This window comes from Cinclus cinclus, chromosome 1 (genome assembly GCF_963662255.1).
Source record: "Cinclus cinclus chromosome 1, bCinCin1.1, whole genome shotgun sequence".
Taxonomy (NCBI): Eukaryota; Metazoa; Chordata; class Aves; order Passeriformes; family Cinclidae; genus Cinclus; species Cinclus cinclus.
This window is the reverse complement of record NC_085046.1, coordinates 16,014,700-16,039,365: the sequence shown is the minus strand read 5'-3', so window position 1 is coordinate 16,039,365 and position 24,666 is coordinate 16,014,700. Positions and strand designations below refer to the sequence as shown.

General features: G+C 39.9%; 1 protein-coding gene across 13 annotated transcripts in view; it reads right to left on the bottom strand.

Annotated features, from left to right (window-relative positions):
• Window positions 1-24,666, bottom strand: part of ABI1 (abl interactor 1) — a 79,166-nt gene that overhangs the window by 28,867 nt on the left and 25,633 nt on the right. The gene's annotated exons all lie outside the window — the stretch shown is intronic.

The following is a 24,666-nucleotide window of genomic DNA, read 5'->3' as shown; positions in this document are numbered from 1 at the left end:
AGCATTGGATGCCATAGGAAGTCCCATTTCTAGGAATCCTATTTCAAGATTCAGGGATTGAATGTACTGGTTTAAGCACCTAGTAGAACCTCAGGTTCTCATTGAAGGAGATGGCATCTGACAAAAAAGGCACCCCTTTGAGCAAAACCTATCAAGCCACCACTTTATCCACTGAGGAAAATTAATTTTAGCCTATAATCATCAAATCCTCCTAGAAAGGCTATCATAGAAAAAAATAGTGATGCTTCAGAAAGAAATAAAAAAAAATCCTTGTCATCCTAAATCCTACCTCATTTAGAGGAAGAAATCTAGAAATGGTTTAAATTCTAAATTTTAGAAATCTCTAGAAATGGTTTAATCTAAAATGAATGTTGTAACGTCCAAGGTTTTGTTAAGTGAAGCAAAGTCAAAGACTGAGCAAAAAATTAGCTGATATTTCTACTTCTATATGAGGCAAGATGAAAAAAGTAAGATTAATATTCAGGAAATGAACATTTCTAGGAAACCCAGCATCCAGCGGTCACTGTGAAATGTCTTCAGCTGAACTGTTTCTTTCATTAACTGGTACACATGCTTAAATAATCTTAAATTCTCCTGACTATAAAAAGACAAACCCTTCCTTAACAGTTGTGATAGACAACACTGCAGATTACAAGCAGGAATACAGGCAGAGAACCACTAAAAAGCAGTGATAGCAAGCAAGCTTGTTTTCACAGCTTAAAGCTAAATAACAGACTACTTGTAATACTGCAAAGGTTTCTTTAACTTTAGAAGCACCTACAGAATCTTAATAGAAATAAAAGTTGTAATTTTCCAGAGCAATGCAAGACATTAACTATACATATCTGCATTAGCATATTTGGAATAAATTAATTAAATATCCCAGTAAAACTTTGGAACAAGCTTTACTGTTCTTAATGCACATGCTCTGAAAAAATCCCCAAGTCAGGAATTTTAAAAATCCCTTTCCAAATGAGACAATCCTATACATCAAGTATTTACCTACATCAGTATCAAATATCACCCACTGCACCCACATTTCCTCTGTCAGCTGATTCCAAAGATGATAGAATGAAGACTAAAGAATGAGATTCATCTAGTTTTTTTTCAAATGCAGCTATTATTTGCTCTTTTCCTTTTAGAGACTGAAACATATATATTAGTTCTGCCTTTTTGTTATTTTCTTCATCTTGCTGAAAGAATTATATGAGTGCTGTGCTACATGTTCATCTCTCTTCCAATTTTTCTGCATGACCTGAACCTTTCTGTTCAATGATAACAGCAGTTCTCAAACTATCTTACAAAACTCTTTAATAAGCAACAATTCATATTTTGTAGTACATAAGCACTGCACAGGAGAGAAAAAGAGCCAATTTTTAAGTCCCCTGAATAACACTGCAATTTAGGAGGTTGAGAACATAAACGTAAAAAAACATACAATGATGTTTCAAAATAGTTTTTAAAATACAGCCATGTGCCTTGAAATAAATCCATACCTTCTCCTCACAAACCAAATCTATTGTTAATAATAAATTAATTTTTTGTGGAGTGGATGGACAAATAAGTGTCTTTATACTATGAATTCTCTTCACATTGATAGCAAAGGGAAAAAAAATTAAAACAAATTAAACAAAGCCCTTCAGAGTACAAAAGTATGCATGTTTTCCTAGCAGATAGTCCATGAAACTACCTTTCCTCCCTGCAATGGACAACGAAAATTCTGTAAGTTACTGGAACAGAGGATAAGAAATTCCAGGAACAGATGCTGTACCATACATACTTTGGAAACTGACTTAAGTAATTTTGCAACAAATTGTTCTAATGAAAATACCTCTCAGAGCAGAAAAAGACTATATATTAATTTTATCAGAGAGCTTATCCAAAATTAAGTACTGAGCAGTGATTTGTCAAGTCTTAGCATGAATTTCAGTGAGGCAACCAAAACAAAAAGAAGAGTATCTGTACCGAAGTGCAGGCCCATCAACAGGGCACATATGTAAATCCTGAAAGGCATTCAGACATGCCTGTGCAAGAGACTAACTGGCTGTTCAAAGCTAATGAAACTTCAACTCCTACCACATCTGGTGCACCGGAAAAGCAAGGCAGGATTTTACCCCTATGCAAAGCAAAGGCTCACAGCATATGTTTTGCCCACAGCAATAGGCAGCCTGTCAGACCTACTAGACAGCACATTATTTCTTCAAGAAATTACTGGAGTTTTTTGATCTGCATATTATTAAGACTTACGTGAACATTCTGCAAAACAAAGCACACAACAATTGGTTAGTCTTGTATTTTCATTTATATCTATTTGCTTGATGTTCATGGGGAAGTTCATTGCTTAGTCATAGGCAACGTTTTGCACTTTCAAGAGAGGAAAAACTCGACACACAAGCAATTTTTAGTAGGGCAGCAAAGCTTTCCAGCCAGTCAAGAGTTAATTTCCAAGAAAGACAAGCTACATATACCAGGTAACAGCCCAAACAGATCATTCTCAAAGCTCTGGTCACACTTGACATAGTGTGCTTGTTCTGATACAGTAACCAGACAGCTAAAAGTTAGTTTGTAATTTCATGCACAAAACCTACTTTTAGATACCGAAGATGGAGAGGAGCAAAGTACGGCTAACATATCATGAGTTAGACAAGCAGTGAGACCAACTTCAGGTATCTTTGGCCTATGCTGAAACAAATACGTAGCATAATTTGAAAATTTGGGGACTAGGACTGGGATTTTCACTCCTAGACAACGTAATTCAGTGAGACAAAGCCCAGCTTTATATAGATTTGGAGAAAAAGGAAAAGACGGTTCTTCCAGGAGCACAATGTGTTTCCCTTGGGAAGCAAATTTAAATGAACTTGTCAAACAAACCTCTTTGCCATTACAACTGAGTGCCAGGGACTATTCCATCTAATCCAGAAGTTTGAACATTGAAGGAACTGTTAATTATTAGCTGCCTCCACTATTTGTCTTCTTCAAATCACATAAAATTTAAAAAAAAATAAAAGAAACAGTTGAACAACAGGATGTAGAGTTAAAATTTAACTATTTGCTTCCTTAGAAGTAGCGTCAAGGCCAAGTGAGGCACAGCAATGATACAGCAAAGTTGTTCTTTTATTTTCCTGTGCCACAGATACCACTCTACCCATGTGCTAGCGTGCTAGCCCAGAATGAACAATTTACAATAAAGAGAGACTGAAGTATTTCTGGCCAAGCTAATATGAGAGTATCTAAACATTTTAATAAAGATCACATATATGGGGGTATTAAAATAAAAAAAAAAAGGATAAAGAGAATTCAAACTACAACAATCCTTGTACTCCTGAACCACTGCAACATGAATTTACGAGCCAGATACTTGTATAGCTACCACTTCTCTCACTAAATGCATTCACAGCTGGGAAAGAGCAGAGAATAAAAGTAAAAGAATAACCTCTACCAAATCAACTCCACTAACCAGGCACCATCAACTGCATGTTGTCCTGAAGGACAGGACAACTCATTACACCAATACCACAAATTTACACCGAGCAAATATGCTTCAGATTTGTGTTAAATTAACTGATATTGCAGAAGTGCTGTGCAGGAAAACTCCACTTCTGGTTTCCTACCCTGCTCCTCCCCAGTTCCCCAGAAACAAGCAGTAAGAGCACACACACTCACCTGATAAGAGGGGACAGGAGAAGCAATGTGTGGTGCTCCACAGCTCTTTCCAGCAACCTGGAAAAAGCTGCCAGGCTTTTGGGAAGAGCAAAGGTTAGGGGAGAAAACAGCTTCCCAGTTCTCAAAAGTGAAAATGGCAACTTTCAGATGAAGACTAAGATACAGGGTAGAAAATTACAAGTTAAAGAAATTAAAAAAAAAAAAAAATCAACCCCCCCAAACAAACAAAAACCACCAAAAAAATCCCCAAAACTCAAAGTACTACATGAGTTTAAGGAAGAACAAAAAGTCACTTCAAGGACATTTCCTTGATCTTAAAAAAAAATCTAACATTCAGACACAGAAGACCAAAAAAATCCTAAGATTACACCACCACTTTTAAGGACAGCTTTTCAGGCCATTTCATGCAATGCTTTTAAGAACTTTCACATCATACAAAAAATGCCCTGTGCCATACAGAGCTGCAAGCTAGTAACTTTCCAATTTGTCCCTAAACTCACTCCAAGAAGAAGGAACGTAGGCTCACAATCCACAGACTTCATTAAGGTGTCAATTTTTCTAAAGCAAGGAGACAAGAAAGACCAAGCAGCTTGTTATTGGCAACAGTTTTCTGTACTTTGGGCATTGTTTCGCATTTTTGCTTTTTCAGTTTGTGGTTAAATATAGGGTTGGGTCTCTTTCTGACACTTTACTTCAGGCAAGTAGAGCCCCAATGACAGGGCATCAGTGCTATACACAGCTAAATGTCAACAGAATAGATTACAATTGCTTTATACAAACAAAACCCAGATATAAGACATCAGCCATGCAAGCAGCATGACCTACTACCAATTCCTGCCCCCATCTCCCTACTGCACTTGCTGCACTCAGACGTCCTGAGGCTCAGCAGCCTGTTCTGCACAAACTTGGTGCTGTACTTTCCCAAAGGAATCTGCTCCACACCTGAAGTCCTGTGTGCATTTTGGGGCAGATCAATGCAAGGACAAACTATCAGAGGGTGTCCAGAGGAGGGTGACCAAGATGGTGGAAGATCTCAAGGGAAAGCCATACAAGTGGCTGAGGTCACTTTGTTTCTTCAGCCTGGAGAAGTGAAGACTGAGGGATGCCCTCATCACAGCCCACAGCTTCCTCAAGGGGGGCAGCACACAGGGAAGGTGCTGATCTGCTCTGGAGAGCAGCAATAGGATATGAGGAAATGGAATGAAGCCATGTCAGGGGAACTGCAGACTGGACATTAGGAAAATGTTCTTCACTGAGAGGCTGGTTGGTCACTGAACAGGTTTCCCAGGGAAGTGGTCAGGGTCTCAAGCTTGTCAGAGTTCAAGGAGCACATGGATGATACTAAGTCATATGGCTGAGCTTTAGGGAGTTGGACTTGATGATCCTTATTTGGTCCCTTCTAACTTTAAATGACTGTATGCCAAATGCTGCATCATTGAATTTCAAGTTAATGGAGAGAACAGTATTTCATCCATTCTATACCTGAACACTGAGATTCTCTTAACCAAAGGGCATTGCTGGCAGTGTAAGATAAAAGAATTACTTAAGAAAAAAAAAAAAAACAAACCCTTAAGACCTCTAGTCAAAGACAAGCCAGCTGGAACACTAGATTTGATCTAGCATCATCCCAGCAATTCATCAAATATAGTATCTTCTTTCAGCAGAAACTGTGACTGATGTGACACAAAATACTGGGCAAAGGCACAGGTTTCACACTGAACCTTGTCAAAAGAACTATGCAATGCATGGGACAGTGAGTGGTGCAGAAAAAGTTTAGTTTCCTTCCTCAACCTCTGGTACAACCATCTGGATTCCAAGCTTACTTCTCTACATTTCAAATATGAAAGATAGTATCTGTTCCACAAAAAAAAAAAAAAAATCAGTCACAGCTTCAGATTTAACTAGTCATACATAGCAGTAAAATACAGAGTTAAAAATTAAAAACTTTAAAACACAAAGATTTTCTACTACAAGTTCACACACCCAGACTATAAAGTGTGAAAGAAAACGTAACTTAAGAAACAAACATGAAGATGCTTTTGGCATCCCTTAATAAATAAAAACAACCCAAACCCTCATTCATTGCAATCTGTTCCTAAACCTAACTTTAATATTAACGCTTACTGTCATTCTGCAAAACTACAGATTTCCTTGTCTTCCTATATAGGTTATACAATAAGCTTCCCTGAAATGAAAATAAACTGGCGAAACTAAAAACATCAACTTGTTCTGTTTTAGAAATACAAATTTATTCCACTGATATTTCCAGAAATAAAGACTACTTCACAAGACCTTTTAAATAAATGAGTTATGGTTCAGTAATGGCGCTGAAGAGACCTGGACAATGCATGTTGCACAGGTCACCTGCAAGGAAGTCAGTTCTACCTACAGAAAGAACAATGAAATCCCCAGCTTTAATGAGCTTGGTCAGACAGCTAACTACTTCAGTGAGAGCAACATTTTATGCCTTTATTTTGTAAAGAAAATTCCACGCAGAGAAATGCGAACATATTTAAACTGCAAATAAATATTCTACAGAGAAGAACCATTATGGGCTCAAGGCACTCCAGGCATGAAAAAGCACAACTGAGTGGTCTGGGGTTTTATGACATGTACAATCAGGTATCTACACAATGTTAACAATTATGTATTTCACTAACTACTGCTGACATATTGCGGATCCCCACCAAGATACTGTTCAAGAAACTCGAGAAATTTACCTACAGAAATAATTTACTTTCCTGTCTTGTCCAGGAGAGCCCAAGCACTAAGCAGGCCTGGCCTCACAGCAGACACACAGAGCAGAGCACTGGCACAACTGGTATCAGTCACCCTTGTTTGTCACTGTGTTTATTTATCGCACACATTTATTCCATGGGGATCTACTCCAGAGTATGAGCTGTACTGGTGTTGGAACTTTTAATTGTCAATTCCATTGACCAGAATTTGTTTGAACACCCCAGCTGTGACCATACCAACTCAGTTATAGACCAAAACTGATCAGTCTGGTGCACACTTGCCTCTTCCCAGTCCTCCAGCACAGGCATCCAGTCAAGTTAACCAACATCTGAGAAGCGTATAAAAAAAACTAAAGAAACTTTGACTGAAGTACTGCCCTGTTACCAGTGACTGGTGGAGTCTATCCTGCCTATTAAGGTAGAGGACTGATGCAATCTTCTATCATGCCCCATTAGCTATCAATTGTGTGAAATTCAAGTCCCTAGTTAGCTTTGAACTAATTTCATATGAAGGCACCATACTAGAAGCTTTATATTTACTATCTTTCACTTTGATAATAAAAAGGGGAATGGCCTTTCTTACCACTCCCCTCTTCAAGAGATCATTTCAAGACATTTTTAACAGCCTCTAGGACAGTAACCAGAATCAAGTCAGCTAAAGCACTGTCAATTTATCAGTCAATCCACAGAAGAAACTCAGTGCTAGCAACAAGCAACAGTTACTAGAAGAAAAAAATAAAGGGAGATGCCTTTTCCAATTCCCCAAATTCCTTTAAGGATTTCAAGACCTTTTTATTTCACATAAACAATCCTTCAATCCAACTTTCACTAAGGCTAATAGTTGCCTGAACACCACTATCTAAATTCATTTGAGAATCCTCAGAATATCCTGCCACACCTTTTGAACATTCACCATGAAAGTAAGGTTTCTTATCACCCTGAGGTATTTGAGCATCAGAGTTTCACCTTGTGTGTTTGCTTTGTATGGGGTGCTGGCAATGTAGGAGGCAACTAAAATAGATTTAAGAGTTGCATTACCAGAGCTGGAAACCCAGCAATGTTTTCTGGTGGGATTATAGATAGAAATTTCTCACACATACTCTTCACCATACAGGCAAGTGACAATAGTAGGACAAGCTCTCCAGAAAGCTTCATCTCCTGAAGTCCTGGTAAATCCAGGCCTCTTAAGGTAAAGGGCTAGATGAGGCAGATAAGCCATATCTCATGTAATCTGATATGCCTTCCTTTTCCTGCAGAGAGGGCTCACCTTCAAGAGCTTTTACAGATTGACACAATGAACTAAGGCCATCAACACAGACATATACAGCAACTTTCACAGTCCATAAAAAATGTTTGTTGCCAGCAGAGGGGGAAAGGCTCATAGGTAAAGGTACACTTTTAAAATACAGTTCTAGACATAAAATATAAATATATATATACAAAAAATAAAATCATAATGCTAACAATGCATTTTACTAATATTATCCAGTGGAGAGGAGGGTTTAAAAAGTTCTGATTGTAGGCCTTATTTTGACAGTTTATCTATTTCTATTTCTTCAATTATGTCTGAACACAGATAATATGTCAGTTTAATGCTATGGATTTAGCCCCTGATTTAGAATTTAAATCTTTATTTATATAAAACACTAGCAGTTTTTTTTCTCAGATTCTCCTGGCAATTGCCATTGGCATAAAGCAAACCAGATTTCAGGAACATTTGAAGATATTTTATACCTTCACACAGATTTTTTTTCTGGGATATCAGGACAGCTATAGGGGGTAAGTGGCCAGGGAGTAAAGCATACCATGGACAGCCCATTTACTGGGGACTGTATGATTTTAGAATTCGGAAGCACAGAATGTAAAACAATGCACATAGTTTCATAGCAATTTTAAGCTGTATTCACTTCAAGACATATTTAAGAAAAAACTGACCAACAGAACATGTGCTTGCAAGTGTTTTAACAAAGAAAAAAAGACTTGTTAAAATCAAGAAACTGGTAACAGAAGCTAGAGAAACAGTCTTAAAGATTACTAGCCATAGACAGCATCACCTTTAGCCTTTCTTCCTAAAGGAAGACTAGGATTCACTGAGAATTGGACCTCAACCAGATCCCAATTTCCACAGCATGACCTGTGAAGAGGCACAAACACCTATATAACAGCAGGAAAGGAAAAAGAAAGGCCTGTTTAGATACAGGATTATTTCTCTAGGTGGTTTTCAGAGCACCCTATTGGCTAATCTAGTCATGCATTCTGATGGAGAAGCTGAGCAGAAAGGGGACATGGGGCAAGGACAGACCAGAGGGGCTGGGAGCGGGTACACGACATTCTAGGACAAGAATCAGAGCAAAGAAACCAGCCCACTTGTCCAGGAGCCAGACTTGTGTTCATGCCTGTTTTTTTCTTTCCTGGTGCCAAGTGCAAATGGGAGAACTGCTAGAGAGAATACATATTCATCCCTCAGACAGCACTGAAGGAAATCAGCTTCTCACTTTATTTTCTTAATGGCTATTTCAGGCATGTTCATGCAAGAGGCTGATCAGATAAAATGGGGCACCTGACAGAAGCCAGTAGGTCTCACCTGTGAAATGCCACTTCATAGAATTTGGGTCTACAAGTGAGAAACATCTTTGGAGAGACACAAGGAAGTCTCATCACACCCTCACCCCCTGCTCCCCACTTTCCCCAACTGTAAGGAAGATGATGTCAACAGAGAGCATAAGGAGGGGAGGTCCACAGGGTATCTCTGGGAACAGGGAGAGGGATGTGGGAAGTAAGACTGGCAACAGATGGCAACTGAAGGCAAACTGAATTTAAGTCCTACAGAGGAAGAGATTTTTAGCAGCTCTAGAGAGGCCCTTATTATGGAAAGAAAACAGTTAAGACAACAGCCCTCCCTCCTCTCCGCTGCATTGGTGAAATGCCAGAAGCACTTTGCTAAAGTTCACATAAGCATGGGGGAAATGGAACTTCAAACATCTGGAGTATGGAGGTCAGACAGTGCTGCAGAAGCAGCTGGCCCTGCACCCAGGAGGCGGCTGTCTGCCAGGGCGTCAGCGAGCAAAGAGGTGGGCTGGGTCTGCGGCTAAAAGCAAGAGCCTGGAAAACAGCAGATTGAAGTTCTATTCCTGGCTCTGCCAGACTTCCTGTGCTATGCCAAGCAAGGAGCTTTGCTGCTTGGGCTTGGAGCTGTGCACCTGCAGCAGCACCAGGAATAGACAGAGTACAGGTGGGCACAGGTACAGGTAGCACTGCCACAGCTGCCTGCTCTGGGCACAGTGACACACAGTGGCTGATAGCCCAGAATCATCTGTTAAACACCTTCCACTGATGTTTTTAATTGCTAATGAAAATGTGAGTTATAGATAATACTTCCTGTGCTCTGGCAAAGCCTACTGCCAGTTTTAACCATTTGAGCAAACTAAATGTACATACACTGCAATAGGAAGTGCATTTTAAAAATGAATAATGTTCATAAAAGCACTAACCCTCCAATGACCTGTGACACGTTTATATGGAACACAACAAAATTTTTGTATTCTATATAACTTTCTTTTCTTTCAAATGTAACTTTCCATTTCAATACCTTCTTCAAGAGCTTGAGTATAATAGATGAAAAAATTCATCACTAATGTATATCTCTGCGGGAAGACAGAGAAGAGGAGACAAGGCATTTATCTCCGCCCACCTCCGAAAGTCTATGGCTTTTCAGCATCCAGTGTCAGAAGTGGGGGAAGAGAAAGAAATAGCTTCCATGGTGTTATTCCCTGTTTTGACACAAAATCCCTGATCACTCAGGATATGGTTTCCAGTATTTGCACGAGATTCAGCCGTGGCTGAGCCCCACACCCCACTGCTTCACAAGCACTGCACAACAGGAAGTACAGACCCAACTCTGCATCAGATCAAAACCACAGCACATGGCAAATTAACAACTGGTAACCATTCCCTTGAGTTTCACACTGTGAAAAACATCTTTCTGAATGTCAGTTCTTTTACTAAGCCCTTTCTCTGATCCACCACCTCCCCTTCACCAAGACATGATGCCAGTGAGAGAACTCTCAAGGTACACCCCCTCTCCTCTAGTGTTCTACACAGTGAGCTGAACAGACATTTCAATGCTTAACTAACACCAGTTGCTGATTAAAATGAGTCCTCAAAGTGGAAGACACTTCAAAAGAGAAGTGTTTCAACAGTACAAGCTGACGGATTTTTGACAGAACAACATTTGGGATGTGTAGTCCTGTTACATTTGTATTCAGCCCTAAAAAGCAGATGAAATGATTTTGACTATGCAAAGTAAATATTCCAGCTGTATGTGTAAGTGTATTTCAGTCTGTGAAATTAGATATCAGTAACTTTTTTTTTTTTTTGCTGGGTATTCCTGAAGATATGCATGACTAAGTCAATTCAAAAGAAAAAAAGAAGAAAAAGAAACTAAATATGCTTATGCAAGCTTCCACATAAGAGCTCCAACATTTTAAATTAGCTGATTGAGTTCCTCTTTTCCTTACTGGAAATGCACTTGTCTAGAATTAAACAAAACATACAAACCTAAATATATTTCTGACTGTAGGAAAGCACAACAGAAAGGAAAAATTAAACTGCCTCTTCAGTAGTTTGGACTCACTAAAGAACCACCATGGGAGTAGAACAAAACTGTATGTCAAACGAAAAGCATTTTGTGTGCCAAAAAAAGCAACTCCATAGGAGATGAACATGTGCAATTGCAAAGAGCACTGCAGGTGGCTGAAAAGGAAACCATCTAAAAAAAGCCTATGAAAAATAAACTCAACAGAACAAGTCTGAATTTTATGAAAGTTTGTCTGAGGTAAGAAGCTGATAAAGCTGTAACAATGATGAGTCAGAATGCTCATGCCTGGAAAAAAAAAATTAAAAAAAAAAAAACCCAAGCAACAACAAAAAGAGCCCAATAGTTAATACTTTACATGTAGTTGTAAGCTGGCAAGTCATATTGGGAAGAGCATGGGACAGAACCCACACCAAGAAAAAGTGAGCTAATACTGCCTTAGCCTGAATGTATCACTTCTTCAGTGCTTAATTTAATCAGCTCTAATAGGAAAAATAAAATCTTTTCCAATAATAAAGGTTATGTTATTTGGATGGGATAGTGGATTTATTGTATATTGCAATTATTATGCTAAAGAATAACAAAACTCACACAATAAAAGCTACTCTCATTTATGACATGTATTTACTTGAAAGTGGTCTGGATTAATTTTCAGACACATACTTTCTTAAAACAAGAAAAACCCAACCACCACATGATCTAAAACCAAGAAAAAAAGACATGCACACACACATACACAAACACACCTCTCCCAAGCATCCCCCTTCTCCACATGAATTCAGGGCCTATGAGGTGGCTAAGGATGACAGCTCTAAGAGAGACTGTTTCCCTCACATATAAAACAAGGACAGCATATGTTGGAATGATGATGGGTGTCCTTTAGCTACCTGCAGACATAGTTGAATTACAAATCACCAAGGCACAATGTTCCTTCTATCCCTCTTTGATCTTATGTCATCTGATGGCAGTGATACAAGCTAGTGGGAGATGTGCTGGTTTTCAGCTGGGTCAGCACTACACCAGGAGTAACTCATGAGTATTAATTAACAGCCATCATATGTGGTTAAAGGCCACACTAGCTACACCACAAACCCTCTTGGATTAGTGCCACAAACACAGCTTACCCTACATAAAATATCAATTTCTCATTTCCTAAATGTTCGAGGGTTGAATATTCCACTTAGTCCAGAAGAGAACTACTAGAGTTCTGGACTTTTAAAAGATTTTATTTCAATAAAATGTAGGCAAAATGCTACAGCAAACAACTTTGTTGCAGTACTATGAGGTGCTATTCAAATGGAGTGATAACCACCAACAGCGATTTGTTTCCTCTTGTCCCCCCTGCCCACCAGTAAAACAGGGTGGCAGGAACAACCCTCAGCCACTATAGATTCCAATATAAAAGTTTTCAGTACATATATTCTACTTTACAGTTCACTCTACTCATACTATCTTCTGCATATCATTTTAGCAAAGAGCTCTTCCATGTCGCTTGAATACCAAAACAACTAGGATCTGACAAGTTCCTCACTTTTGTTTCCAAAGAGAAATACAGATCAACTTTCTCAAACACCCTTCACCAAGAAGGTACATCTACAGAGGACAAGCTTAGAAGCATCATGAACTTCCATCAGCTAAAACTTCTTCCAAAAACTGAGTTTCCAGAGCATCGCCTGTTAAGATACTCAGGCAAAAAAGGAGAGTTGATAAAAATTCCCTCACATGTTTCCTTAGACTGCACTACCATCTTGGACTGAGTCATACAGACTTCTTGCAATTTGGGATATATTAAGTAAAAGCAGAAGACAGACAAGCAATCACAAGCATATATGACATTTACCAGTTCAACAGGGTGGGAAGGGCCAAGGCAGAGATGGAATTGCTAAGGCTGTTCTAATTCTCCATTGCCATTTTTATTTCCACACACAATTCAAACAGGAAGTTGCACATTGTTTCTGTAAATGGATTTCCCTTAGCCTTCCAACTCTTGGCCACGACTGATATGAAATACTGCAGTTATATCTGTTGATAACATCCAGATGGCCTCACAAGTGCCACTAACACTTACCCCATATTGAGCCACAACCTTATCCACCCAAAACTTTTTCTCAGTCAGGGCCTGGTGGCAGAAGGAGTCTGGCCCAAGAAGAAACTGTGCCATCATTCAGTCCCTCCACTAGGATCACATCTCAGGCTTGTACATGCACAGACCCAAAATTAACATCTTGACTCCATCTTGCGCAAGAGCGCCTGAACACAAACCCTGCATCCTGATGCCAGGTTAAAAGACAGTAAAAGTCCTGAAGAGAAGTCTTGTGAGTAGGCACAGAGACACAGGCACACCACTGTGTCCCTGCTACTGAATGTATTATCCTACTATTGCTACAGTCACTTCATTAGACTGATCATGTGCTCAGAAATTAGCCACTTACACTGTGCAGTTATTAGCATAATGGTCAAATACGATTGCAAACACTCGGGAAGGAGAATCAGCCACTGGAGAGGACATGGAGAATGAAGCTAGTCAAAGGAAGCAGCTGGAAGTCTGCAGTTTTCAAGACCTTGTCTCCAGATAGCTGAGCCCACAATTCAGGGAATAGGGGGCAGAGAACAAAACAGTGTCTGTCACAAGAGAATGGCAGGAAAAAGACTGGCCATCTCCTACTGTCATTTTAGGCAGAAATTATGCATCTGCTACACAAATATTGACCAATTAAGTGTTTACAGCTAACTGAGGAGGGCAGAGGGGTATGCTGGTGAGGATGCTCCAAACACCATGGTGGGTTATAAGCCTCTGAACAGCACCACAGTGTTTCAAGAGGAAGCTCTTCCACACCACAGTAACAACCACCACGGACCTGTGCACAACTGGACACTGACCTGTGCACACTAGACACACACTGAAGAGTCACTGAACACCTGCAAGAAACCTGAGTGCACAGGAAAGTGGTGGGGATTGATATATTGCTACCTTAACCAGGGAAGGAGGTGCTGCTGAGTTCCCCCAGAGATGAAGGGGTACATCACAACACAATTTAATGGGCCACCAAAAAGACAGCTGTGCAAACTTCTGTGGCCTACCGCCCTCCACTGCTGTGGTAGAGTCTGGGGAGGTCAATGCTTTTTTTGGATTTAAACTGTGTGTATCCATTCAGCAATACAGAGTGTGTTTACTCCCAGAAGTATACAGCTAATATAAACAACAACTACACATTTGTTTTAAGAACTACTGCAACTAAGAAATCTCAGCAAATGGGAATGAGGGGAAAAGGACTCGGGAAAACTATCCAAGTAAGATCCGCAGACTGCTCACAATCTGTTTTCCCAGGATGTTTGCTTAAGTCACATAATTATTTGCAGAACCTCTCTGCTTTCTAAAAATGCATAGGAAAATATTCATTCCACATTTTCTTAAATCAGTTTCTACTGATTAGATGACACTTTTCAATATTCTCAAAGTAAGTGACCAATCATTATCTAACAATGACCAGTCAGCAGCATTCTCTGAAACATATTCTAGGCAAACATGAAAACCAGTATTTTAAAAGTTTTGCAAACAATTTTTTTAGAAATGTCAGATATAATTAGTCCAAGTATTTCAGCCAGCGCTAGAAGAGAGCACTTCTGAAGAAATTTCTGCATTGACTGAAGGACAACACATAAATGCAACTTGAGGAAATACAGTCTTAAAGTTATTGAAAATAAGATGCCAGTAACTTGGAGTTGTGGTCCCCTCACTCTCCTTTTGCTCCCACATCTGGATGTCTAGAAGTATGAAGCAAGCTAACTGGGAGAGAAGCTTGATAGTGCTGCCAGCCCAGGGGCACACTGCACTGCAGGACGAATTTGCTGCTTAAAGCAGCAAAATCCCCAGTGATTGAACTTGAGTTTGGCTCAGTGAGGGCTTATGGAAACCATCCCCCAGTTCCTGAGCTTTTAGTTATTTATTAATGTGCCACAGCCTGAGCTCAGAAAAGGGAAGAACTTGTTATTTTAACCAAAGCACCATGAACACCCCCAGAAATTCTCTCCAGCTTTAGCATTCAGATTCCAAAGTACCATCAATGCAACCACTACATCATGAGTGCTTTGAAACTGATCATAGATGCAGCACTTCTGAGGCCAGCTGTTATGCTGCCAGCAAAATAAGGCACTAGCAGACATACCTACAGGTGTGAACACCATCCATAACACAAAACCAGATATGCTTAATTACACATCAGGTTAGGATGAGGCTAAGCCAGGAATATGTAAGTGGTAAAATGGCCAACCTCAGTGTGCAGAGTGGAACAAATGAAATAAAGGATGACCTGGCTCCTATCAGCTTATAGGTGATATAACCCTATTGGTGCTGGCTCTTAACATGAGATTTAGAATACATGAGGAAACTAAATCAAAATACAGTGACACAGGTAAGAGATTACACAGCTGAAAAAGGCTAATTTGTCAGCCTTCTCTCTTTACCTTAATGACTCATACATGAGGTTAGAAAATTTCTGTTATGATTTGGAGGTTCCTCCATTTCCTAAATGGAGATTCTCCTCAATTACTTCAGCATCTCATTCATCACCAACAGCAGGCAAAAAAGTGGCCCGAGATGGAGCACTGAAATAACAGTATTTCTACCATTCTTCCACTCTCAGAAGCCATGATCAGCCAAGACACATGCACAGGTCAACTGCATAATTTCAAATTCAGTTTTTCTTACTTTTAATCTAAGTTTTGATGAAAAGAAATTCAAGAACTATTTCAAGGAATACACAAATTGTTCACATCAGAAGGCAACTTATTAGTTTACCATACACTACCTAAGGGCTATTAAAGAACAAAAAACATGTACCCTGCTCAAAAATTTCAGTTAGCACATTTTTTAGCCTAGCTTCAGTGACAAGCCTTATCTGCAGCAGAACTCATCTTTTATAGTCCTGTACTACATCTGGCCGCTACTGTATCTTGCTCAATACTTGACTTCATACACGTAAGAAAATCCTATAAATGGACAAAGAAGGATCAGCTTCCCAAAGACGGCGTTTATCTCCTTTCCAGTCTGATAAAGGTTGATTTGTGGTTTGAAGGCTTATCTTGCAACCTTATATAGCCTAGTTTTGAACACAGTTCAAAAATATTAACTTAAAATGAAAAAAATAATCCTCTAAGACACTGAGTTCAACATGCAGGCAGAAAATCCTACCATCAAATCAAGCCTTTCCGTCGTCATTGTGTTTTTATATTTTTAAATGACAGGCCCAACCGACTTTGTGAAGCAATGATATGTTTTATTATTTCCATCATGACCCCTCTCAACTCTAAGGTCCCCATCCTACTTGTTCTTACTTTATATTTAGAAGCCTAATAGCTTTTAATCATACCCTTGTTGCTCCTAGTCTTGCCACACAGAGGAATTTGAGATAGCGTGACAAGATCAGGTTGATTATTTCTCTCTTGCAAGCAAGGACAGAGAAGCCAGTTAAAGAAATAGCAAGCCATGCTTAAGTCTTGTGTGAAACCACACTGAATTGTACCATTGGATCCATTGTAAATAATCATCCTAGGACAATATGTGAGGCGAAAAAGCAAATGCTTGTAGGCGTGAACAGGCAAAGCTACATTAAACATTAGCACTCGTACAAGGATACAGTCATTAAGAAGTCATAGCTACTCAGCAGATGCTTAAAGAGAAAGCAAACAACATACAAAAACCTGTGATTCTGTGGTCACATATTAGTTACATTTTTATGCCCATAAGATGGAATTAGATACAATACTAGCCAAAATTATTAAATAATATAACTATTTGTAGGAACCAGATTTTAACATTAGAGGAGAAAATGACAGCTTTAGTAATCTCTTTTTGAAATAAAAAAAAAAAGGCACACATACTTTTATGCTAGTTACTTCTACATGCATAGTCAACATTCCAAATGGGAATGACAGAAATAGCAAATGATGGCCTAAACTAATTATCATTTAAAATGAGCTCATTCAAAACACATTCTGAGTTTTGTCAAGGAATAAAAAAGCCTATAACCCTATAACCTTTTAAACAAAAAAATTTACAGCTTTATTTCCACTACTGCCACGATACCCTCTCTGTGACGGCACTAGCAGCAGTGTCAGGGAAGAATTCACAATATTCTCCAGCAAAATAAGCTGTCCCGAATAAACAATGTTCCGGGTAACTTATTTTGGTCTTGAGCCATAAATTATATCACCCATCATAATTTTTTTTTTTTTTTTCCAGTAAAGGGAAACTTCCTTTTGTGGTCTGTGACTGGCCCAGTGATATAGAGATGATGCTGGAGAAGGGAAGGAATTCCCACTGGGGCTCAGGAGCCACAAAACAAGTGTTTAGTAAGATGAACATAGTTGGACAGATTTTCACACTTCATACACATTTTTTTCAAAGTTACAGAAAAACAACAGAAGTTTTCCCAGCTTTAGAAGAGCAGCTACCAAGTCATTCATAGACCTCCCATGAACAAATAAAGTGTTCTCTGCATACATATGACCTGCAAGGGGGCTTTCACAAGACATCGTAACAGATATCAATGGGTCCCAAAAGGCTGTTAATAAAGAGAATAAAGTCAAACCAGCAGCATCATAAAAAGTGGCAGTGTTATTACTAGCTTATAAACACTCATGTGAATCATTACTTGTTTTTCCACCTGCTGATCAAAGTTAACTAAGCATTTATGTGGCCCCAGTAAAACCAGCCAGCAGAAAGCATTAAGCAATTCCTATCTGAACAGCCCAAGAAGTCCAGCCACAAGCACCCAGCAGGATGTGTTCTTGTGCTTGAGTGGCAGCTTCAGTGATGCTCTGCAATGAATGCTGTTACTCAATCTGCTCCACAGTAAGCTTCTTGCACTCATTTTTCCCCTCCATTTCCCCAAAAAGAATCAGCTCAAGCACACCACTACCCAGCTGCCACAAAAAACAGCATCCCAAATAGCTGCACTGGATGGCACAGGTACACCAACTAAATGCTTCGGTAGCTGGCTACCTGCTGCTTTATTAGGCACAATGTTCTTATCACCTCATACACAGCATTTAAAACATTGACAGAAATAAAACTTTAATTCAATGTAAACCAGAAACTAGTCATATGAACTAGTCACTAGTGAAAACTGCTGGTTTACTAAGACTTGAAATAAAAGGAAAACCAATTTCAGGCAGCAAACTCATCAGATGCATCTGAAAAAAAAAAAAAAAAAACCAAAAAACAAAAAACCAGACTCATTGCAAAGCCCAATATGTGACTTTATATCAGGTTGGTGACGCATTTAATCTGTGTGGTATATCTTCCAGATATGAGAGGTTTTCATTAGAAAGACTGCACAAACACTGATGACTCCTCTGTTACGCAAAATTGTCCAAAAGGACTTTCAGAGTCATGTTCACAGTCCTGGATTTTTTGCTTTGATTTCAGAAAACAAGAGGCTGCATCAGGCCTCTACATTTAGTATTTAATGAGGTATCTAGAGCTTACAGCCAAATAATCATTGAGCAGAAAGAAGGTTTTAATGGTCTAAAACACATTGAAAACTATGCATTCAGACTGCCCTTCCAGCAAACAGCGGAATGGGAATAAGCATATGAAGGAATTAATGACAGTCAACGGCCATTAAAGTAAGCAACTTCACCCATTTCACAAAAATAGGTTCAAAACCCTGCATTCCACACCGAAAAAAAAAAAATACGTACGAAACAAAAGTTTCTGGTTCAGTTTCTTCTTCATCAAAGCAACAGCTCTTCCCCATCACAGAAAGGCTGACATTGTGGCTGCTCTCTCATAGGCATACATAAATATCATAGTGGGTTGCTTTGATTTGTTTGTTGGAAATGTACTGGGCTTTTCTTTTTGACTGCATCAGCTGAACTGCACAGGAATTACAGACATCCTACATGTATTCATTTGTGGACATGAAGGAAATTTCTCAGCTGAATGGGTGACAAGGCAACTCTTACACATTATACTCCTTTCTGAGCAATTTATGTATATCACGTAGAAGCTGATATGTACAAAGTTGAGAACAATTTTCATAAGCAGACAGATAAACAGAGCAAGCACAGCACAACTTCTTGGAGCCTTGGCCTCTGTCAGGGAAAGAACAGGAAGAACAGGATGTGAAGCAAAGGCCACAGAGATAACTGTCAGCACTTTATTAGGAGAGGGAACGTCACCCAAGGCAAGCTTAATCTAAACAAAAGGTGCAAGTTTCTGGCCATATTTAGAGTATTTGTGGCTGCTGACAGGCATGGGCTGTCCAAGAGAACAAGACAGAAGACATTATCTTTCTAATGTATACAACATTATATGATGCACTAGTTTCTGCTGATACTTTTGGCCTCTCCACACACTTCTGGACGTGTGGAAAAGAAAGTTTGGATGGAAGTGGAGCTTGCAAAATTTGTAGATACATGATGGCAGTTTCTCCCCGCACTTTGCAATTATCTCCCCCCCCCACCAATTAGTTCCTGTAACTTATGATGTGCCTCTCAAGGATACTTTGTATATTGATACTTCGTCAGCTTTTAGGATGTATCCAGCTGCTGCAGTGTAATACTGAAGAGTCATAGCAGAGATCCAGTGCTGCTGCATCCCACTCCAAAATAAAAAGGCTTTTCCACTTTTCCAAACTCTGTGTACTTATCTGTCAAGTGTCAGCTTATGGCTAGCTGCTTAACATTACACTGTCACTATCAAGCAAAAGACTAGCCGCAGAGACAGAAACAGACTTAAGTACTACTAGACTACCATAACATCACTGCTTTGCTTTTTCTTTATCAGACCAAACTAACAACTCCTTCAACCTCTCCTTGCAGGCTGCATACTCCATGCCCCTGACCATGTCCGCATCCCTCTCTACTGGACTGTCTCCAGTTTCCCTAAATCACACTTGAACAAGGCACAGGTGACAAAAAAAAAAATTAACTCAGACCCAGCACTCCAGATGAAATCGCATCATTGCCTTTCATCTGTCAGCCACAATCTTCCCAAGGCAGCCCCACCACACTGCTTCACTTATTCAGATAGCCTTGTGGTTGCTGGCTCACTCTCAGCACAGCACCCATCAGCACACCAGCTCCTTTTGAACACATTGCTACTCACACAGTCACCTCCCAGTGCATACAAATGCACTTCAGGCCCTACCCTAGGGTGTAGGACCTTGCACCTTGCTCAGTCTCCCAAGGAATTTGCTGGTTCAATTAAGAGTCCTGTGTACTGAAGCTCTGCCATTCAGCATATGAGTCACCTTTCCTAATTCAGAGTTAGTCCCAGATTTGTTGAGGATATGCTCTATGTTCTGAATGGTCTCCAAAGAATGTTCTGAACACTGTGCACTCCAGGTACTGATCCTGCTTCTTAACAGCAGTCAACCATTTGCTAGTTCTGGCTAATCTTCTCTCCACCATCTAGCCTGTGTGTTCTTCAGGTCATAGACAAAGGTCAGGGATCAAAGCATTTAATTCTTTTTAAAGAGGCATGTTCAGCATAAAAGTACCTGGACAGCTGTACTTCGAAGGCACAGTAACCATTAAGAGGATCTAGAAAGGTATTCTGCTCCCATCCATAAGCGTACTGAAGTGCTTCACATAATTGCTTCTTTCTAGGTATGACCATCCACATTCATCAGCACAGTTGTCACATTTTCTACCCTCTACTTCTTGGCTCTCAAACATGAACTAAACTGCTGGAGTGTATAAAATAGAAACCTGAGTCCCTCAGAGAGAGAAAAGAATGCAGGGATTGAATTAAAGCCTTTAGAGGAATTAAAATATATTAAGCCACATAGACACGAAGTAGAAGTGTAAGTTTTAGTTTTAACTAAGTAGGAATATACTTTAAGTGCCTTAAGAGAGTAAAAAGCCCTAAAGCCTAATTTGAAGTTCAGTAACTTAGCTCCAGGCATAACAAAAACAAAGCAGAACATTGGCTGCATTTCTAGATAGAACAGATAGAACTATATGTATAAATTATGTCTAAGAACTGACACTATTTTTGTACTTTAGAATTGAGTTCTGATAGGTGTAGGAAGAATGTTTTAGAATCATGTTTCTAGCTGATTGGATGATTTATGAATAAAATCCCCTGTACTGGGGTGAGAGAGGAAGAAGAAGAGAAGAAAAAGAAGAAAGGTGTGAGAGTTGCTCTTCCTGCTTCTGCTCAGGACTCTATCCCAGAAAGCTTTTAGGATGGACTTCAATACTCCGAACTCTCTGCCTTTGAGACTGATGTATTCATGCAATAAAGAACTTTACAGCAACCAACAACTGCTCTTGTCTCCTTGAGGACCCAGACCCACAAAAATCTTGACATTAAAACTATGTTGTGATCATAGACTACAAACCCTAAATGAAGTATCACATTAATCCAAACTACACACACACACTCTGAAAGCTCTTTCCCACAAAAACTCAATCATAAAGAGTCACCACTGTACCTGCACTGCATTTCACGTCACCAGAGACAGGCTGAGCACATGACAGCTCTTGCGCTCCTCTTCCCTGTCAAACACCAACTTTGGAGCTCACCCCTTAAAGCCCATGTTACAGAACATGTTCAGCAGGACCTCTCTGAAAGCTAATCCACATCAGTCCTGACTGCTAGCTAGCCCAATGGAAAGGCCTTAGTATTTGGGATTGTCTATGGTGACTGAACACAGGCCACAGCTGTAGGATTCAGAAAGCCTACAAGAAGACATCTGCATATCTGCACTGTTACCCTGACTCTACCTACACAACCATGCTGCAGCAACATAAGGCATTTGACTTTCTGCTTGCATGCAGCACTTGAACTACACATGCAATTAGACATGGATAGTAACAGGCAAAGATTCTTCTGAACTAATTCAGGGGAGTTTTTAAATTATTTTTTTAGTTTTAAGAGCTTATAACTTTAAATGGTAGCAAAAGATGGGCATGTATCTTTTTTTTTTTTTGCTGAGAGTGATGTTTTCAGAACACATTATTTTGCAATAGTAGCTATTTCGCATTACAGGAGAGCTTCAGCTGCAAAAGAAAATCTTCACACTGAATGTTAAGAAGGCAGTGTTTCCTGGTGAAAATTATCATTTCTTAAAAAGGAGACTATTGCTTTCTTCATGCTTGGATTTAAATACTGAGCTATTTAAAAACTGTTTCTGTAGAGGGGGAAAAAACGAATAGTTGCTACACCCAGTGCTGCAGCTCTGACATAAATGTGAGTGCTGATCTGTTACATTTTTCAGTTTTGACACAGTAAACAAGGATGTCCCTTGTCAACCTCTCTCCTCTGAGAAATATGGTTGTCCCATCTTTGTTCTCTTGAATTCTGTGGAAAAGAAGCAGCAAAAAAATTTATCTTAAAGTATAGGTTTTAAGTCAACTCTCATTTCCAAGAAGAGAGGAAAAGCTGAGTTCAACCAAGAAACAGTGCTGAGTACAGAGGGGCAATCACTTCCCTAGTCCTGCTAGCCACACTACTTCTGACACAGGCCAGGATGGCACTGGTAGTCTTCACCACTTGGACACATGCTGGGTCAGGTTCAGCTTCTGTTGACCAACATCCCTGGGTCCTTTTCTGCTGGGCAGCTTCCCAGATACTTCTCCAAGCCTGGAATGCTGCATTTGTTGTAGTCCAACTGCAGGGCCTGGCACTTTGTCTTGTTGGATTAGCCTCTTCCAATCCATCCAGCCTGTCCAGATCCCAGTTCAGAGCCCTCCTGCCCTCCAGCAGATCAACACTTCTACCCACCCTTGCTGTGTCTGCAAACTGACTGAGGGTCCCCTCATCCAGATCTTTTATAAAGCTATTAAACAGGACTGGCCCCAATCCCAAGCCCTGGGGAACACCACAGGTGACCAGTGACCAGCTGGACATAGTTCCATTCACCAACACTCTCTGGGCATGGCCATCTCACAGTTTTCTACTCAGCAAAGAGCACACCCATCCAAGCTATCAGCAGCCAGTTTCTGCAGGAGATGCTGCGGGAAATGGCATCAAAGGCTTTACTAATACCCAGGTGGACACATCCACAGCTTCTCTCTCAACCACTTCGTGGGTCTCCTTGTCATGGAAGGGGATCAGGTTGTTCAAGCAGGACCTGCCTTCACAAACCCATCCTAGCTGGGCCTGATTCCCTGGTTTCATGTGTCACCTGATAGCACTCAAGATGATGCATTCCATGACCTACCCTGGCATTGAGGTCAGGCTGACAGGCTTGCAGTTCCCTGGATCCTGCATTCTTGTAGGATGGTGTCTGGCACATTTGCTAAGTAAATGCCATCAGTGAAGTCTTGATGCTCATGTTGGTGCAAAGTATACACTTACTATCTTTCCCTCCACCCCCAAATCTTGTCTAACAGGGTAAGTAGGATCCCTTATACCAGAAGGATTTCCAAACTTCTCCAGAAGAGTGACCAAGACTCTGCTCTGCCATATCAGAGCAGCTTGGAAAGGTCAAGTCAGCTTGGCAATGCTCCAAGTCAGTATGAAGGATTTAAACCAAAAAGCTGAGCTCTATGTGTACATGGGTTTAATAAATGATCACATGGCAGGTCACTCCAGACCCAGGCATTACAGCTGAAAGACAACTGTAACTACAGAAAATACAGATGCAGCTGGGCAGGTTTTTGCTCTGGCTGCTATGTGAAAGCCATTCCTGGAGCTGTTCACTGCCTCCACCTCAGAAAAGTGCTCCCTCACCAAACTGCAATTACTCATGAAACCTCTCAGAAACCAAGGTCAAATAATTATTTTCCTATAAAACCATGCACAATCTCCATCTGTAAAATTAGGCACCAGTAACAATATAACACACTAGTAAATCACCTAACTTTTTATGAGTGCTTTTTCCAGTGAAGAAAATATAAAGCTAGGAAAAATACAGGGTGGCTACTAATCAGGCTTAGGCATCCAGGGATTTAGCTTAGAGTAATTCTGAGAACATGCATAATGAACTGAAAACCAGTATGGAAACAAAACGGTCTGTTTTCTCTCAGAAGAGCCACAGGACTTTCTTCCTTAGAAGAACTATCAAATTGTACCTTATTTCACAGATAGCTGCTCTTTTTTACAAGACTCGGAATTGGGTAATTGACTGGCAATGCCTCAGTTCTGTGTTCCTAGGCAGTACTTCTTTCATGGAAAAGAATGCCATTTTGAGAATTTGTTCATCCCCATGTTTTAGTAACCTGAAAATATTCACAATTGATACAGGCACAGGGAAGGACACTCTGGAGATCCCAAAGCATTTAAAAACAGTCTATCACAGCAATTGTACATCTGATTTAAGAAAGGCAGTTGAAGCATTTGAGCAGAAACACTTCAAAGCAAATGGCTGAGCTGATATGTGTGCATTATCTGCATCCAGTTTAATTCTACAAAATTAGTCTGCAGAGGTCCATTTATAAGCAAGGATTAGTTTCAGGCAAGACCAACCAGGACAGAAACTACAAGCAAGTGACCTTGCTAAACACTCCTCAAAAGCTTTTACAAAGCACTGATTGTTCACAGCCTTTAGTAAACAGTTCATGTATCAGGTGACTCAATAGCTTTCAGCAATAGTGCCTTCAATCCAAGCAGCAAACAGTACAGTGGGTTGACACCTTTTATGGCAGTATCAAACATTTAGGTTTTTTCCATGGTTAGTCATATTAGTGGGCCAATGAGAATTTAACAATAATTGC